The following is a 16,978-nucleotide window of genomic DNA, read 5'->3' as shown; positions in this document are numbered from 1 at the left end:
TGCCTTTCAAGAACTTTAAATTTCAGCTGAGTTACTATTATGAACTAAATTATGTCCCTTCCAAAATTTATATATTAAAGTCTTAACCCCCAGTACCTCAGAATGTGACTGTATTTAGAGATAGGGCCTTTAAAATGGTAATTAAACTAAAATGAGGTTATTAGGGTGGGCCTTAATCCAATGTGAGTGACACCTTATGAGAGGATGGCCTTTGGTCACAGATGCAGAGGGAGGACCAGGTGAAGAGATAGGAAGAAGATGGCCATCTACAAGGCAAGAAGAGAGGTGCAGAAGAAACCAGCCCTATTGACACCTTGTTCTTAGACTTCCAGGTTCCAGAATTGTGAGAAAATAAATTGTTTAAGCCACATTGTCTCTGGTATTTTTGTCATGGCAGTCTCAGGTAACTAATTCAATGACCAAAGGTACAAGGGAAAGGTAGAGATTAGTTTCTATGATTGGGGTGATTTGAGAAACTGAGGAACAGAGAAAAATTCCCCATACCAATGTGCTGCAAGTGTGGGGTCCTGGGAGGTCCTATGGCTGCCATGCAGCTGTGCCTTTCTTGAATTCTCATGACTAGTGTCCTCCTCAGTCCTACTTCCAGCAGTTCAGTGAGTCATCCAACAAATGACCCTTTTGCTTAAATTATGCATAGTTCGTTTCTCTTTTTTTGAAACAAAGACTTTTTGGGTTTTTTGAAAAAAAAAGACTGTCTTTTTTTTCCTCTTACTAAATTCTCCACAGAAAAAAAGGATAAAGAAAACTATGATTTGGGAACCACTATGCCATTTTTATTTTTTATTTTTATTTTTTTAAAGATTTTATTTATTTATTTGAGAAAGAGAATGAGAGAGAGAGCATTAGAGGGGGAAGGGCCAAAGGGAGAAGCAGACTCTCTGCTGAGCAGGGAGCCCGATGCGGGACTCAGTCCCCGAGTCCCAGGACTCCAGAATCATGACTTGAGCCGAAGGCAGTCACTTAACCAACTGAGACACCCAGGCGCCCTCACTATGTCATTTTTAATTCATAGTGGAAGAAGAAGAGAGTTTTAAATGAATGTCTTTTTTTTCTCTTCATCTCTCTTCTATTTCAGTGGTTCTTATTCTTCTTTCATTTTTGTTTTATATATTTTATGGAATCTCTATTTTTTTGTTGAGGAGGAATTTTTGTTTAAAAAATTCATGCTGGTTTATTTCCCATACTACCTATTCAATAATTCTCTATGCATTGGACTGAATCCAAAACATTTTTTTAAAAAATAATTTTTGCTCACCTTATTTCCCCACTCTCTTTTACTGCTTCAGGAGTGTGATATAACAGGCTCATGATAATGCATCACAACATTTCTTTTTATCTTTCTACATTATGGTTTCAAAGTTTAAGGGCATGCATTTGAAATAATGTTTTGTGAAAGGCATTTATTATATTCCTATTTCAGTTTGTAATTTTTTTCTCTGTAATTCTAACGTTTTTATTACAATGGGTGAATGTAATTCCCAAAATACAGACAAATGTACATTTCTTTTTTGAAATTGACATACACACACATATATAAAACATAATTACCTTTAGACGCTATTGCAGTTTTAACATATGTAGTGGAAGTTTCAAGCAGAAAATTTAAAGCGCCTGTTGTATTTACAGGTTTTCATTAAATCACCCATTCTATAGTGAGTACATGAATTAGAATATTTACTTCAAGGGACGCCTGGGTGTCTCAGTTGGTTAAGCATCTTACTCTTGATTTCAGCTCAGGTCATGATCTCAGGGTTGTGAGATCCAGCCCCGGGTTGAGCTCCACTGCTGAGCAGGGAGTGAGTTTGTTTCTCTCCCTCCCTCTCTACCCTCCCCCTGCCCATGCTCACTCTCTCTCTCTCTAAAAAATAAATTAATTAATTAAAAAAGAATATTTACTTGAAATATTTTATTACAGTTATGTGTGAAACATAACCTCTGATCTCACCACATCAAGGGGAACCTCAGGTCTCTAGCTTCAAACATTATTGGAGGCAAAATGTCCTGTGCATGTGATGTGTTGCCTTCATTCTTTAATCTTTGTTTTTGTTTGAAACTCCCAGATGTCTAAGGTGTATTTTTGTATGTGTCCTTGTAACTGGGATATGTTTTGTTTCTTTGCTTTGAGGGATAAAAACTGATATGGTGAGGATATTGAAGGGGATTAACCTTGTGAAATTAAAATAGGTTCTGGAAAAAACAACTAAAATTAGGAAAGTTCATTTGGCTAAAAATGAAATTATATAAAACAAAAACATAATTTAAGTATTTTCCAGTTTCAAATATTGTACAAAAATAAAGAGAATGTTACAACTACACAAATTTGTTATAATAGAATTTGGAGGACTTGCAGAATTTCCCTTCCCTCATTTCCTTACTATGGAGATAAATTTAGCCTATGGAGTTTTTTCTTAATTGTTTCTCTTGATGAATTCCCTACACTGAAAAGGAGCCTGATAATAAAACCATCAATCAAAAAATTCCCACTCTCTTTCCCTACCTCTGCAGTCCCCTCTTTACCCTTCTTTCATTCTGTATCACAGGTAAGAACTGGGTCAGAAAGAGCAAAATTGTGAATAAAAGTAGAAAGAAGAGCTCCAAGGACAAGATAAATATATTTTAATGGGCAAGAGGTGATGTTTGTGTGAAGGCTATAAAGACTCATAAATGAAAAATGCTAAGGAACATAAATAATGTCATGTATCCCTAATGCATACCTGAAATACTCTGTGCTGTTCATGCAACAGTCTTGCCCAATCTGTGCAATTGATCTGTAAATTGTCTATTAGTATGTCTATTTAAAGATTAAGAAATTGAGTCTCTTGAAAGGACAGATCCAGATTTATTCTTAATTCTCACTGACTCCCCAAACCATGATCTTTCTGCTGTGGCACACATAACCTTTATGTGCTAATAAGTTTTGAATTTCACCCTGAAGTCAGAAGAAGATTTTAAGTATTGTAATGATGTGATCAGATTTGTAGGTTTATATGGATGAAATATAGTCAAGTAGAAGAAATATAAAGACCTGGAGGAACAAGGAAATAATTGGAAAGATTTATAATTCCTAAGAAGAAAAAAGTAATCTTCTTTGATGCTGGGCCTAGACAGAATTTAGCCTATAAAAGTGTATCTCCTAAGATATCATTTCACTGTCAATGGACCACATTTAGAGCCATAAGTGACAATAATTATAAAATATTGTATCAAGTGCATATGATAGAGCCACATTTCTAAGAGGAGATGCTTTCTGGATATGACAACACCAGGAAAGAGTTTGTCAAAGATTATCAATCTTACTGATTAGATGTGGGATATTTTGCTTTGAAAATCATTCTGTCTTTCCTTTTAGAAAATTTCAGACTTGATGTTTATGTTTAAATGTGGAATTGTTCATCATTAAGACTTGATTGATAAGATAGGGGTATGATTAGGCACTGCTTTAAAAGATTATAATGTGTACACTATTGTAATGTTTATTGATTGCCAAGTTTTTGTTTTATTTAGAGAGAGAGCCCTAGCAGGGAAGGGCAGAGGGAGAGGGAGAGAGAGAATCCCAAGCAGATTCCACAGTGAGCACAGAGCCCCACAACGAGCTCGATCCCACAACCCTGAGATCATGATCTGAGCCAAAATCAAGAGGTGGATGCTTAACCGGCTGAGCCACCTAGGTGTTGGCAATTGTCAAGTTTTTATATGATTTATTTAGAAAACTGGATTTTTATGTAATATATCCTTAAGTATCTACTACTATTATGATGCTTATATAATAAAAATTCCTAAATATGGAAGAAACTTGAACTAAACATGATCAATTTAAGAAAGAGGTTTTGGTTTAGGGGAAGAAAGTAGCAAAAGAGCAATCTCTTATAATACTGAAACTTTGAGGGAGTAAAGAAGAAATTTGCCTTTTCTTTTATTTATACAATAGAAATGAAGATACCAGTGACTTCAATAATATTTTAAAAGGTAATTTCCTTTTTCTGGTTAATGTATGTGTAATACAAAGTTCAAAAATTTTCTGAAATTAAATGTTTATGTATTCATATTTCTCCCTCTAAGTGGCTAGAAACTAAGAGAGTCAGGATTTTGTGAAAACTCTTATCCCACAGGGAGTAAACATATTAAGTACAAGAGCTTATCCTATGGAAATTATAAACCGGATTTTCTATCCAAGAGAATCATATATATTTTATGTAAGAATCATATAATAAATGTCATGTATATATTTGCAATCCCTTCTTAAACTTTCTCCAAGTTTAGATGTAACATTTGATCTTTAACCATTAGTCTATAAGTTAAACATAACAGATGGTAAATTTTTATCTCATTTTTTTCATGTTTGAAACTGAAAAAGAAATTAGTCTGCAAAACATATTTGTTTTGTGTTTTTTTCTTCAATATCATTATTCTAATGACATTTTACTCTTCTGTTCTTTCCCAATATGTGAATATCACTTTTTAGAAATTTAGCAAGGCTAAATTCCTTTCAGAAGCCAAACCATGTTCTATTTCTCACTTTAGACATCCCCACTGTTGAACAACACTCTCAATTTTGTCATTGTAATATAATATAAGCAATGTGCTGAATCGTCAAAGGAAAAGGATCTTGTAACAGAGGGCCTCAGTTCAAGTTCTAGCTCATATTTACTGAATTTGTGAAAACAGAAATCAAAATATAAAACCTATTTCCAATATCCATTATAATGAATGATTGTCTGGGTTGTTAAAGTTTAAATAATCTAGGTGAAGATACTTTGTTAATTAGAGCAGACAACAAAAATGTTAAAGATTACTACAGTGTTGGCTTGGCATTTGTGTATTTACTAATTTCATATTTAAATTTATTCCTCTTTTAAATTTATGAGTCCCTTTATTGATGTCAAAGACAAAACTAAGTCTGCTACAACATATACAAGGGTTGTTTATTCATAAACTTGCCATAAGGGAACCCATCTGTCATCAATTACATTTCACCAGGGGTTCAAATGAGTTAGAATGGAAAGTAAGTTTTATAGAGTAAAAACAGGAAAAACTGTCTCTGATAGGTTTTCTATTAAGGTGAAGATTTTAGATGCAGGGAGACATTTTAGTTGGTCTTCTGGTACATTTGACAGCCTTTGGTTGGCTACAAGGGGGCAGGGTAACACTTTTGGGGTCATTTCAAAAAGAAGAATTATTCAATATTAGGGGTGGAGAGTTTTCCATGGCCAGCTATTTCCTGGAAAAAGTGGGGGTTGATGGAATGCTTTTCTGCTGTCAAAATGTCATAATCATGAAGGTTCTTATGTAGAAAGGGGTGGCTCCTGTGGCAGGCAGTTTTTCACTGACAACATCAACATTTCGGAAAAAAAAAAAAACTTTGTTAAGATTAATAATTTTAGCTGACAACTGCTAACCATATATGTTCATCATTCATCACTCCCTAATCTTAACATTTTCTGCTTTGGCATATAAAGCATTAAAGTATTCTTCCTGCCTCTCTGCAATGTTCAAAGTTTTGTTTTTTATCTTGCACCTGATGTATAGACCTTTCAAAGATTCAGGTCTTGGTTATCTGTTCTCAACAAATTTCCCTTCTTATCAATTCTTCCTTCAGAATTACAACTGAGAGAAAAAACCCAGATTACTTAATATGATTGCAATTTATACTTATTCAACAAATCTACAGGTACATATACAGTAAATTGTTTGCAACCTCAGCCCAGCATCCTGGAGTGGCTCTCCTGATCAAAGATCCTCTCTCTCTTATTTTTGGACCTCTGTCTCAGGGAATCTCGGTGCCTTATTAAAGCATACTGCATAGGCAGAACAAGTGTAGGGGGGTGGGAGGTACAGGCTTCCAGTTGTGGAATGAGCAAGGCACAGGGATAAAATGTCCAGCATAGGGAATATATTCAAAGGTATTGTGAGAGTGTTGCATGGTGACTGATGGTAGCTACACTTAGCATACCATAACGTTTAGACTTGTCTAATCACTATACCTGAAACTAATGTAACATTGTGTCCCAACTATACTTCAATTGAAAAATACTGAAATCTACAATATGCCATAATATCTGCTCTCTACTTAGATTTAGACTTAATGTGTGTGGAATTTATAGTACAGGATGCCCCCTACACCTTTGCTCAATCCCTGCCTACTTACTGTTTTCTGAAAGGTACAATCTTTTATGCCATTAAAACAGTAATAATAGAAAATTTACTTGGGTTAACTGAATGTTTTAAAATACAGCATAAAGGTCATGCTGCTAGCAGTATATGGCAAACAAGGAACTTCCACCTACCCAAATTGACGATGAGTATAAATGAATCAGTCAACAAATGTTGCTTCCACAATCACAACTGAATTGAAGTTAGTGAAAATTCCTTGCATGATTTTATAATTTATTAGTTGTCAGATTTATTGTTGTCATTGTTGATGTTTTTATATATAATATATAAGCATATAACTATAAATAAATATACAATATATATAAATATGTAACTACATTATAGTTGTGTATGCAGCACATTGTAAATAGCAGTAGATGTCCTTTGTTTCATTCAGTCATGCATTCATTCATGAAGCCAGTCAATCACTGACTCTCCTGGAAGCAACTCTAGTCTTCCATCACAGCCATGAATCAGATACCTGTCCAGAGTGCCTCCACCTGCAAGGAAACATTTATGACTCCCTAAGCTTGTGATTGAATATGACATCTTCCCAGCATCCACTTCCCTTTTTAGGGAGAGAGATTCGGTCAAATGCTCTCCAAATAAATCCTCCTTGAAATCTCTGTTTTATTCTGGATGTTGGTGAACTTTCTTTTGCTGACTTACCTTGGTATTTTTTAATGTTAATCTTTTTTTTTTTCTTTTGGAATGTGCCCTTGCTTTCTTCAAGCCTTGCCTATAAGTGACGTAAAGAAGGATCCCATTATAATGTGGGGGAGGGAATAGAGAGAAAAAAATATTTAAATAATGTAACTGAAATCCTCAGAGATACTAGATTTCTTTAATCATGGAAAAGTAAGCTTGTGAAAAGGAATAATCATAAATCAATAATCTAGAAATTAAAAATATCAATCAGTTAAAAGATAGGGAAGTTAAAAGATGAAATTTAGGAAATGTTTCTAAATTTAAAACAAACAAAAAGGATAATGAACACAATAGGTGAAGAAAGATAAGGTTATTTAAAGATTGGACAAGAAGTTTCAGTATTCCATCAATATGAATTCTTTCTGAAATATTAATAAAAAACAAAGAAGAGATGACCATAAAAAGAATCTTAAAAAAAATAATTCCAGAACTTGTTACTCAGATAAAAGAGACCTATCCAGTGCCCAGAGAAATAAGTTAATAAAGACTCACATAAAAGCCATTTAGAAAGGAAAATTGGAACACTGAGAATAAAGAGAAATAAGAATCACATAAATAGCACTAATAACAGCTAGAAGTACATATATACACATGTATGTACATACATATACATATATACAAATGTGTATATGTGTGTATGTGTTTATGTATGCATAGTTAATCAGAAGCCAAGGCTATTATTTGGTTTAATAGTAAGTAATGTTAATATAGTCCAATAGTATAGATATTAACAATTTTTATCACGAAATTTAATAATAATAAATTATAATAATAAATAATACAATAATTTATTTTATTTATTTTTATCACAAAATTGAGGATGAAAATAGTACTTAAAGAGCATTAAATTCTCAACTAACATAGCGGGTAATTGTTCAGAAAGTTGTTAAGTCAATTTGGACTATAAAAATATAAACCATGTAAATAATTGGATTAAAAGCCAAAAGAAAAAAAATATTAAATTAACATCTTTTAAACTCTCGTACTTCTCCAACCACTATCAAAAGAAAAATTCTTTGGTTGATTTCATGGAAGCTATTTAGCTTTTCATTTTCCCTTCTTTTCAATTAAGAGGAAACTTTGGAATAGCTTGATTTTTCTTCTCACCATAAAAGATAATCTTGGAGTGGAGTCTTCATTTTTATTTCAGCAATTCACATGAGGCAGGCTCAATAAATTAGAATGTCCAATATGATTCTTAAGGACTAGTTCTATATTATCAAAAGTCTTTTATGCTCTGATTGTAGATTCACAATAATTTATTCCAATTTTTTCATAAAATTAAAATTTTCTCTTAATTGACTGCTAAGTTTTCATCATCTTACTGAGGTGATTTTAACTACAGAGCTCCTTGGATACTGTCCACTAATAGTATTAACTGTCTATATCAAGTGAGTTGAAAATTATATTGAAAGCTGATACAACTGCAGTCAGTAATCATTTTAAATAGAAAAACCAATTCAAGATGGTTTATAATTCTGATTCAGCATAAAAGTAATGCTGCTGTTTAGATTTTCTCTCTCTGATCTCTCTGATTCTCTTCAGGATATGAAAAGTTGAAGATAAAAAATCTAACAGCTATGTTAAGGTAGATTAAAAACTAATATTTTCTATATTTTGAGAAAATGTGGGGATGGCAGCAGAGAAGGGTGACAACATGAGTGACTGCATGAGATGGGCAGTGTGTGAACAGTGGAATATAATTAGTTTGGATTTTAGAGTGAGTCAAATATTCATGTGGGAATCATATAGTCTTATAAAATTTTAAAAATCATAACTGACAAGTAAAATATTTATAATGCGGTATTATAATACATAAAATTAAATACACAAATGGAATATGACTGCTGGATAGAGTTGTTGATTTTTATTTATGAACACACAAGGGCTTTAGATTATGTAATTTCTCTGTTTATTCAATACTAATAAACCAATTCATTAAAAAATAAATAAGTCAGAAATAGGTGAGTAATCATACATTTAGAAATTAAACTTAAGTGTATTATATTGTTTCCCTAAGCTTTTAGCAATTTTGTAAAATATCTCAGAAGGTATGGATGAACTAAAAAATTAGTTATATAATTTTCCAGTAGAAAATTTTATGAAATGAAGCAATCATGGTTTGAGACATAAGTTTAAGAGAGAGATCATGGTCCATCTTAGATGCTTGTCTGTATGAAACATTACTGGAAAACTTATAAATGTATAAGATCACACTGTCAGAAATTCTGGTTCTATTGGTTTGAGCAGACTCTAGGAATATGTATTTCTTTTTTATTGCAGACTTTACCCTTTTTTTTTGTTTTGTTTTTGTTTTTGTTTTTGTTTTTTAGATCAGGTCTAGGTTCACAGCAAAACTGAGAGGAAGATTCAGAGCTTTCCCTAGTATTTCCTCCCCCACATATACATAGTCTCCCCCATTATGTACATCTTCTACCACAATGGTAGATTTGTTACAATGGATGAGCCTACAATGAGACATACTTATTACCCCAAATCCATAGTTTGTATAATGGTTCACTCTTGAGGTTGTACATTCTCTGAGTTTTGACAAATGTTTAATGGCTTGTATGCATTATTATATCATATAGACTAGTTTCACCCCCTAAAAATTCTCCACGTTCTGCCTATCCCACCCTATCCTCTAATCCCTGACAACCATTTATCCTTTTACTAAATCTCCATAGTTTTGCCTTTCCCAGAGTGTCATATAGTTGGAATTATACAGCATGTTAATTTTTCAGATTGGCTTCTTTCACTTAATAATATGCATTTAAGTTTCCTCCATGTCCTTTTCATGACTTGGTAGCTAATTTTCTTTTAAAACTAAGTAACATTTCATTGTCTGGAGGTACCACAGTTTATTTATCCATTCATCTACTGAAGGATATCTTTATTGCTGCCAAGCTTTGGCAAATATAAATAAAGCTGATCTTAACATCCATGTATATAGGTTTTGTGTGGACATAAGTTTTCAACTTCTTTGGGTAAATATCAAGAAGCACAGTTGCTAAATCATATGATAACAATACATTTAGTTTTGGAGAAAACTTCCAAACTGTTTATCAAAGTGGCTGTACCATTTTGTAGTTCCACCAGCAATGAATGAGAATTGCTTTTGCTCCACCTCATTGTCAGCATTTGGTGTTGTCATAGTTCCAGATTTTGACAATTCTAATAGGTATATCATTGTTTATTGTTTTAGTTTGCAATTCTCTAATGCATCGAATGTGGAGCATCTTTTCATATGCTTGATTGCCATTTGTATACTTGTGTGTGTATGTGTGTGTGTGTGTGTGTGAGAGAGAGAGAGAGAGGTGCCTGTTCAACTCTTTTGCCATGTTTTAATTGAATGGTTCACTTTTCTTATTGATGAGTTTTAAAAGTTCTTTCATATTTTGGATAACTGTCCTTTATCAGATATATCTTTTGCAAATATTTTCTTGCACTCTGTGGCTTGTCTTCTCATTCTCCTGACATTGTTCTTCACAGAGTAGAGGATTTTGATTTTAATAAGGCCCAGTTCATCAATTCTTTCTTTCGTGGATTATACTTTCAATATTGTACCTGACAATTCATATAACCAAGGTCATCTAGATTTTTCCATATATTATCTTTTAGTAGTTTGTCTTTGATTGCTCAGGCTTTTACAACAAAATAGCATAGATTTGGTGGCTTAAACAACAGAAATTTATATCTCATAGTTCTAGAGGCTGGGAATTCCATAATCAAGATGCTGGCTGATTCAGTTCTTGGTGAGAACTCCCTTCTGACTTACAGATGGCTATTATTGTCTTGCTATTTCCTTACATGGTAGTGAGATAGAAAGAGAGGGAGCTTTGTTCTCTATCTTCTTATAAGGACACTAATTCCATATGGGAAGCCCCACCTTTGTGATTGCATCTGAACTTAATTATCTTCCAAAGGCCCTACTCTATCTACCATCACATTGTCTGTAAGGACATCACAGTGACACAAGGAAGGGTGGCACATTCAGTTTATACTAGAATTTTATATTTTTGTGTTTTACATTTAAGTCTCTGATATATTTTGAATTAATTTTTTAAAGGGTGTAAGATTTGTGTCTAGATTTATTTATTTATTTGCATGTGAATCTCCAGTTGTTATTGCACCATTTGTTGAAAAGACCATTTTTATGCCATTGTGTTGTCTTTGCTTTTTTGTCAGAGGTCATTGACTGTATTATACAGGTGTATTTCTGGGCTTTCTATTTTGTTCCATTGCTCTATTTGTTTTTTTCTTTTGCCAAAACCATACTCTCTTTTTTTTTTTTTTTAAAGATTTTTTTTTTTTTTATTCATGAGAGACAGAGCGAGAGAGAAAGGCAGAGGGAGAAACAGGCTCCCAAGGAGCAGGGAGCCCGATGCGGGACTCGATCCCAGGACCCCGAGATCATGACCTGAGCCGAAGGCAGACGCTCAACCATCTGAGCCACCCAGGCGCCCCAAAAACCATACTCTCTTTATAACTCTGGCTTTGTAGTAAGTCTTAAAGTAGGCTAGTATCAATCTTCCAAACTTATTCTGTTTCTTCATATTATGTTGGCTCTTCTGGGTCTTTTGCCCCTCCATACAAAATTTAGAAGCAGCTTGTCAATACCCACAAAACAATTTGTTGGGATTCTGATTGTGATTACATTGAATCCATACATAAAGTTGAGAAAAATTGACATTATGACAATATTGAGTCTTCCTATCCATGAGCATGGAATATCTCTCCATTTATTTAGTTCTTCTTAGATTTCATTCATCAGAATTTTGTAGAGTTTCCTCACAAAGATATTATATTTTGTTAGATTTATATGTAAGTTTTTCATTTTTGGATTGCTAATGTAAATGAAGTTATGTGTTTAATTTCAAATTCCACTTATTTATTGATGATACATAGGAAAGTAATTGACTTTTATATATTAACTTTGTATCCCACAAACTTTCTATAATTGCTTATTAGTACCAGGAGTTGTTTTGTTTTGTTTTTGGCAAATCTTTCAGATTTTCTACATAGATAATCATGTCATCTATGAACAAAGTCTCTTTTATGTCTTCCTTGCCAATCAATATATCTTTTATTTCCTTTTGTTGTTGTTGTTGTTTATATTTTTTGCTAATATTAGCCAAGATTTCCAACTTGATGTTGAGAACGGACACTCTTAACTTGTTCCTGATCTTAGGGGGAAAGCTTCATTTCTCATCACTATGTATGTTAGCTGTAGAGTTTTTTTGGAGATATTCTTTGTTAAGTTGAAGAAGTTTCTCTCCGTTTCTAGTTTGCTGAGAGTTTTTATCATGAATGGGTGTTGGAATTTGTCAAAATATCTGTTATTAACAAGTATCATTCCCAAGTGGTTCTGAGGCAAGTGGTCAATGGAACAAATTTTAATATTTAATAGCTTAGACTTTCTTAAAATGTATGTAATATATTTCACACTTGCTTCAGTAGTTACATAAAATTATCAATGAAATGGTAATTTTTAAAAATTAATGCAGAGTAATATATACATAAATAGGAATTATTTGCATATATCTTGGTTTCGATGTCTTATAAGCACCAGTACTTCATTAATTTTTTAACATAAACTTTTAAATCAGAAATATTAAGAAAACTATGATGTAAGAATGAAAATAATTATAGTGAATCATTAACTTAATTTGAAGTCACCCCTTTGCTACTGTGAATAGTGCTGCTACAAACATTCAAGTGCAAATATTTTATTGAATACCTGTTTTCAGTTATGCTGAGTATATACTTACTATTATTGGATCATATAGTAGTTCTATGTGTAATTTACTTAGGAACTTCCCGTTTTGCACAGCAGCTATACCATTTAAATTCCTACTAGACATGTATGAGGGTTTCAGTTTATCTGCATTCTTACCAACACTTATTATTTTCCTTTTTTTAATAACCATCCTCATGGAAGTGAAGTGGTATCTCAGGTGGTTATTATATAATTTTTACATTGTCAATATTTCTATTATGTATATACTATTTTTATTTTTAATTTTTTAAAAGATTTTATTTATTTATTTAAGAGAGAGAGAGAGAGAGCACACATACACAGGAGTGGGCGGAGGGCGGGGTGGGGGGAGAGACAAACAGACTCCATGCTGAGTGTGGAGCCCCACACAGGGCTTGATGTTATGACCCTGAGATTATGACCTGAGTCGAAATCAAGAGTCAGACCTTAACCAACTAAGCTACCCAAGGGCCCCTCTGTATATATATAAGTTAAGTTTCCAATCTTATTTTAATAATTATTGGATTCTGTGCTCACAGAATACATCAACTTCCTCATGCCTAATTGATTATCTCCCCCTTCCATTTCTTAAACTGGATTTCATGATTGTAATAGGCCTTATTATTTGTATATTCATTAACTATCATCTCTTTCTTCTTCAGTAGTAGAACTTAAGATTTTTGACTGGGTTTATTTTTTTAAGCTCCTTTGTAAATTTGTATAGCCATGTGATTAAATTTTTGTCAATAGAAAGCAAACAAATGTTTTGTGTGGAATTTCCAGGAATTCTTTAAATTTAGGGAACCATCCACTTTTGGCTATGATGGAAATAAATCTCTCTCCAAAACAACAACAAAAAGAGCAAAATTACATATGAAAAAAAAAAACCCCGATTTTATCATATCACAGAGATGTTGAAACAATAAGAGCTTATGAGACAAATATCTAATAGAGGACCACTTTGCTCATATTTTGGAGCTGGTCCATCGGACATTTGCCAATCCCTGCTTAGATCTATTTCTTTCACAGGTTCAAAGATCAGCTCCTCCACGGTTTCTGTGGGCTTTTTTCCTGAGGGAAAGAAAAGAGGAAACTAATCAGATGAGCTACCTTTACTATAGTCAGTCTTAGAGCCACAACTTGGTATCCGTTCCCTTTCTCTTTTATTATACATGCTAAATTCCTTTAAATTTCAGCTGACATCTCAGTTGATTTGGTAGCTTAGGAGGTGATGTGACTGAAACATGAGGGGTCTGAAAACCTTTCTTAGGTTAGGATTGCTGCGCATATTCATTCACAATTATAATGTGGGAAGCAAGTACCAGAATTTACCCAACTAGATCACCTGTTTTCAACGCATATTTCTTACGACACTTATGACCTAAAAATATCCCTATTCACGGGCTCCTGTTCATCAGGGTCAATTAGTCTGGTCACAATTACACTTCTTTATAACTGCTGTCTGCAAGATGTCAGAATTTCAGTTTCCTGGTGGTAGCTATTGCTTATAGTTCAATGGGACCATGTTGGTGTCTCTGGGAAGAATTCATCTGCTTTTCACGCAAAGCCCTGAGTTTGGAGATGCATAAGATGCACAAAATCCCTTATTGGGTCATTAGTAAGGATGGCAAGTGGAGTTGCTCCTGCTTCCACTCCTTGATCTTAGCCTGAAAAATCCTTCCTTATACACATATTTCATCCTGAATGACAGTACCGGGTATTTTCTTTTTTTTAAAAAAGATTTTATTTATTTATTTACTTGAGAGAGAGAGAGAGAGAGAGAGAAAGAAACAGCATGAGAGGGGAGAGGGTCAGAGGGAGAAGCAGGCTCCCCGCTGAGCCGGGAGCCTGATGTGGGACTCGATCCCAGGACTCCGGGACCATGACCTGAGCCGAAGGCAGTCGCTTAACCAACTGAGCCACCCAGGTGCCCAGTACCGGGTATTTTCAATGCTGCTTCAGGGAAGACACTTCAGCTGTGCTTCTAGAGAGTTATTTTAGTATTATGTAAAGCCGTCTTTTTCTGGATTATGTGCTGTGTCATGCCACCTGTGGAACATATTGTGATGTATCCATTCCTGCATATTCTTTGATGTGAAGTGGATCCCTTAACTGGATCCCTAAGCTGTGTTGTATCCCATGCCTGTGGGTCAGGTATTCTCCCCCGGATAGTGTGATGGCTGGGGCTCTGCCAGCAGAAATGGCAAACATATACCAAGAATATCTATCTATCTGCCTTTCTAATGACAAACCCCAAACCAGTCCCTTCCTGGATGAAAGGTGACAACAGATGACATTAAGTGACTGTGTGACACAAACTGCCTTCCACCAAAGCTGGGTGTCTTAAGAGCTACTGCAACACAAGTTTAAGTGCGCAGAGCAGCTATCCATTATGTGATGGAAGTATGATCTCTAGGACTGGACCTGAGCAGATGCCGATGACACAAGTGTGTTATCAGTACAGATGCCCCAGGTTCTTACAATAGATACTATTATGTATCTTCTCATTTTACTTAAGTCTCACCTATGGCCTGCAAGGCACTCTTCATGATAAGTTGGCGGAAAAGGAAAATGCTTACGCCTGACTTACGAAGGGATGGCTTAATATTTTGGAACAGATCTGAAAATGGATTCCTGCTAAGCTGTAATTCCGTTCAAGGATGGCACTAAACCATATTATTGAGAGGAAATTCTCTCAATTGGGCAGCATGTTATTCATGGTACTGAGAGTCTATATTGTGTGAGAAGAATTGTGAGGTAAGTGTATATAAGTATTCCTGAGCAGCGATTAAGTAGTTCATCTGGTTTTTCCAGGACCCTAAAGGAACATTATTGAAACATTGTCATAAAGGAGGTCTGGGAAAGAAACTGGCTGGAACTATCTATAGGAGTAGACAAAAAGTTTGTGAGGGTTGTGATTCACATTAATGTTCACAGAACAGAAAACTCTCTACTACAGAGAGGATACTCAACAAATATGTAGGGCAAAATGACTTGTCTTTTTATTTATTTATTTATTTATTTATTTATTTATTTATTTATTTATTTATTTAAAATTGCAAGTGTCTCCTAGGAAAGTTGAGGGAAAGTGCCGAAAATTTTTATACGTGAGAGAAAGATGCTTTCAAGAGGACAGAAAGAAAAATAAAGGTAGATTAGGTTGAGGGGATGCTTATAAGGTTAGAGGAAGTGGTAATTCACTCACCTTTTTAAAAAGTTCTGTTTGGGGGCGCCTGGGTGGTTCAGTCCTTAAGCGCCTGCCTTAGGCTCAGGTCATGATACAAGGGTCCTGGGATGGAACCCCACACTCCTTGCTTGGCTGGAAGCCTGCTTCTCCCTCTGCCACTCCCCCTGCTTGTGTTCCTGCTCTCGCTATCTCTTTCTCTCTGTCAAATAAATAAATGAAATCTTAAAAAAAAAAAAAAAAAGTTCTGTTTGTTTGTTTACCTTTGGGCACCTTCAAAAGGTAAAATCCAACTCAGTGATAAGATATTTAAAAGAATAGTTCAGTTCAGTGAAAACATAACTAGAGTTTGTGTAAATTCTTCAGATTTCTATTAATAAAACTTGACCTTGTGTTCTAGAAGATTACTAGAATTCATTAATTCATTTTTGTCTCTATTCTTTGGAAATATTTGTCTTACATCTGTTGACCCTTTTCAGTTTAAATCAATTGTTTTAATTCCTCCAACAGAGAGTATATGAGAATAACTCTAATATATGGAGAAAATATTTTACTGTTTTTACTATACTTTAAACTGAAACAATTATTTTGATCATATCCTGAGGAAAAATAAGTTCATCACAATGAAATTAAGGAAGTACATTTGTGAACTAGCCCCAAAACAAAATTACATGTACTTTAATTTGAAATATACCTTTTAAAGAGTTCCAAAGAAAATAATAAATAAGGAAAATGGTCATAGGTTAAAATACATTTTAAAGTCTACTAAATTTCCAGTCAAATTATAAACTTAATGGAATGTTTAGGGTGATGACCTTATTTTCTTCAAATACTTCCCAGCTCTCAAAAAGTTGCATATATAAAACATGCTACCTCCATATTTCACTGATAAGAATTTAAGTGATAACATGGAAGTAAGTTATTTATTTTCTTTTTTATTATTTTTTGAAATTTAACATAACTCAATAATAAATTGTTTTAACATAGAAAAAATTATTCTCCCAATTAATATTTTCATATAAAAGTGCTTTCATTTTAAGTAATGCAAATAAATGTGTGATTCATGATTAAATTAAATGTTTCAGATTCCATTATACAATTATAATGGTCTATAAGTCAATTAATGGTGTTGCTTTTCTTAATTTTCAAATCTTTTC

Source organism: Neomonachus schauinslandi, chromosome 2 (assembly GCF_002201575.2).
Source record: "Neomonachus schauinslandi chromosome 2, ASM220157v2, whole genome shotgun sequence".
NCBI classification, from domain to species: domain Eukaryota; kingdom Metazoa; phylum Chordata; class Mammalia; order Carnivora; family Phocidae; genus Neomonachus; species Neomonachus schauinslandi.
This window is presented reverse-complemented; position numbering follows the sequence as displayed.